The sequence below is a fragment of the Triticum aestivum genome, chromosome 7D (assembly GCF_018294505.1).
Source record: "Triticum aestivum cultivar Chinese Spring chromosome 7D, IWGSC CS RefSeq v2.1, whole genome shotgun sequence".
Lineage (NCBI taxonomy): Eukaryota > Viridiplantae > Streptophyta > Magnoliopsida > Poales > Poaceae > Triticum > Triticum aestivum.
In genome coordinates this window covers 221452340-221455832 of record NC_057814.1, presented here as the reverse complement: position 1 = coordinate 221455832, position 3493 = coordinate 221452340, and positions in this window count along the sequence as shown.

Sequence of the window (3493 nt, the reverse complement as noted above, 5' to 3'; positions counted from 1 at the left end):
AAATAGCCGCCCCCTACAACCACTAGTTGGTTGGCTGCTCCGAGAGAAACTGACATTTGTCATTTGAGAGCATCCCATCCTCCGAAGACTTTGAGCGAAAATCATCGAGTGAGGAAAAACCCAAACGCAAACACCTACAAACCCAAAGTGATTGAGCATCACTGAAGAGATTGATCCTGCGTGGATCCGACGCTTGTTACCTTTGAAGACTGTGCTTCTTCCAGACGGTTAGGCGTCATGGTCTAGAGCATCCAAGAGGAATTGTGGATCACCGAGTGACCGAGTTTGTGAAGGTTCGGAAGTCACCTGAAGACTTATCACGAGTGATCGGACGAGGTCTGTGTGACCTTAGTTCAAGGAGAATATGGTGAGGACTGTGTGTCCTCAGGTTTAAATACCTTGCCGCTCCAACCAGATGTACAACTGAGACGGCAGTTGGAACTGGTCTACCAAATCATTGTCTTCACCAAGCTTACTGGTTCTATTTCCTCAACTCTTTCATTTCCTCATTACTGTGTTGTGTGCTTGTCATATCTGTGTCTGAAGACTTTGACTGAAGACTTTCTCAATTTCCTCAGTTCAATTTCTTCAGTTTGTTTGTCTTCATCCTGTGTTATCCTGTGCTTACGCTTTTCGTACTCTGTGCTTGTCTTCATTTCATCATGATGAGCATGCTTGTGTTCTATTATGTTTACTTCTGAGTACTTATTCCGCTGCAAGTAGTTCTTCGCTAAGGAATTTCCTCAACTGCAAATTCCTCAGTGAAGAATTCATAAAAATCGCCTATTCACGCCCCCTCTAGTCGATATAACGCACTTCCACTCCACATAGTAGTAGGCTCCGTCGGGGTAGTAGTCATCGGCGGGATCAACTGGCTCCTGGACTTTGGCATCTAATCGCAGCAATCAGTAGAGGGGGAAAAAGGGAGCAAAGCAACCGTGAGTACTCATCCAAAGTACTCACAAAACTTACATCAGATCTATGCTAAGTATGCATCGGTATCCAGGAATGGGGTTGTATTTGTGGACTATACTGTGGAAATGACATAATAGAAGGGAAGGCCTAGGCTATCAAAGACTAGCATCTTCGTACAGCCATCATCTTGCGGTAGTAGAAGAGAGGAGCATATATAATGTATAGTAAAAAGTATATATTAGCCATGCCCAGAGATCCTTCCTCGACTCTGCGATAAAGCAATCCTGGAGCCATCATATCCATTTAGTGTCTCCAGTATCCAGTTCTAGTTGTAATAGATCGGGATACAACTCCGAGCGTCCGTTGCGGTGGACACGACAATTCGAATAGATATACTTCCCTGCAGGGGTGCACAAACTTACCCAACACGCTCGATTAACTCCAGCCAGAGACACTTTCGGGTCATGTCCGGCCTCGGCTGATTGACACACCGTAGTCCTACCTAGGCTCAATAGAGAGGCCAGTACGCCGGTCTACATCCTAAATGCGAAAGGGTCATGGGCCAATCATCCTTAGCAATCCTGTACGTTGTGATCGCAGCGTGGAGCAAACCCACCCCCTTATACAAGTGCAGGTGGTTCTCGTCCAATCGGGCGCACGCTGCTAAACTGCTGACGTCTGAGAGCTTTTGGAAGAAACATAAGACATCGAGTGCCCATACTTATTCTCGCGTGGTGGTTAGTGCGAAAAGTCCAGAGGCCTACTCAGATCACATATCCAAACCCGTTAGTGTCTTGGGAGCGCGCGGAGACGATCAATGACCCATGATCCATGGTCCTGTCCCCCCATCTTGTGGATTTTTGGCAAGGGCCAAGAATGCCCGACCGTATCGCATAATTTTCTTGCGGGTACCCTCATGGCCAACCCGACTCCAGTAACTCTTGCGGGTACCCCCTCGTGGCCGACCCGACTTCAACAAGGTTCTGGGGTAAAGTCAAAGTAACCGTGTGTCTATAACATCAAGGGGGGAATCCGAGGAATCACCCTCGATGGATTCCCACTCGATGTAACCGTTAAGGTGAAGTTGAAGGAATCACCCTCAAAGGGTTCACACTTGAGTTGTTGCACGATACAGTCGTTATTAGGAGTGGTGAAGAAGGAATCACCCTCGGCACTCGATAGGGGTGCATTACGAGGTATCACTCTCGGCACTCCGATAGTACCTCTGCAGAGTCATACAACTAAGGGGGTGTCTGGTGATGTGTCGGTCTCTGCGCATCGATCACTTTGATCGAGTCACTGGTAATAAAGTGGGGCAACAGGGACAAGAGCGAGGGGGTCACTTATGGATCACTAACCAACTTATACTAAGGATATATAGGATAATAGGTATAGTAACAACAATAGGTTACAAAAGCAGGCTATGCATCAGAATAGGAGCTATCGAACAACGGTAGCAAAATCTAATCCAAGCATGAGAGAGAAAGAATTGGCGATATAGGAATGATCAAGGGGGTTTTGCTTGCTTGGAAGCTCTGGTGAACGGGGCTGGACGTTTGGAGCGTAGTTGTTGGAGGAAATATGCTCTAGAGGCAATAATAAAGTTGTTATTTTATATTATATTTCCTTATTCATGATAAAGGTTTATTATTCATGATAGAATTGTATTGATCGGAAACTTAAATACATGTGTGAATACATAAACAAACACTCTGTCCCTAGTGAGCCTCTACTAGACTAGCTCGTTGATCAAAGATGGTTAAGGTTTCCTAACCATTAGCATGAGTTTTCATTTGATAATGGGATCACATCATTAGGTGTCGGAGTAAATGACCACGGGTAGCCTCATCTGCTCCCCATGGTATTTCAGGACACCGGGGCCGGCTGCGCCCCTCAAGTCTCAAAAACAAAGAGGCGCCTTCTTTGGGCCGGCTGGTCCGAGCGGCCGGCTGCTAGAAGGCGGCGGAGCCCAGAGGACGGCCACAAGGTGGGCCGACTCCTAGCAGGCGGCCTCCAGGGAGGCCGGCTCCTAGCAGGCGGCCCTTAACTCCCTCGAGGTCAGCACCTCATTACAACGACAAGACAGGGTGTGGCTACAGTGCAGCCTACCACCCCCGAATCCAGGGCAGAGTGTGGCCACAGTGCGGCGTACTGGGCGGACATCCCTCACCCAGCGCGGCATTGTTGCCATGCAGCCCGTGACATCACCCATGGCAGAGAAGGCCATGCTCCCACTACGGGCTGTCAGTACGGCCCGCAGGCGGCGGGCCCTACCTGTCCATGAGAAGCCAGAGGGCGGCGAGCCCTGACTAGTCGGTGCAGGGGGAGGCCGACTCCCAGCAGGCGGCCCTCCCCCTCCCTCAAAGTCTGTGCGCCATTAATCAGAAGAGACGAGGAATGGCTACAGTGAACGCCACCAGGCGGCGGCACTGTAGCCATGCTCTCCCCGACAATGCATGCATCATCAGTGGCGCGACCACAGTACTAAGCAGCCGGCAGGACCCACAAGCGGCGGGCGCGGCTTGTCGGCGAAGTACGAGACAACCGGCAGGACCCACCAGGCGGCGAGCTCCAGCAG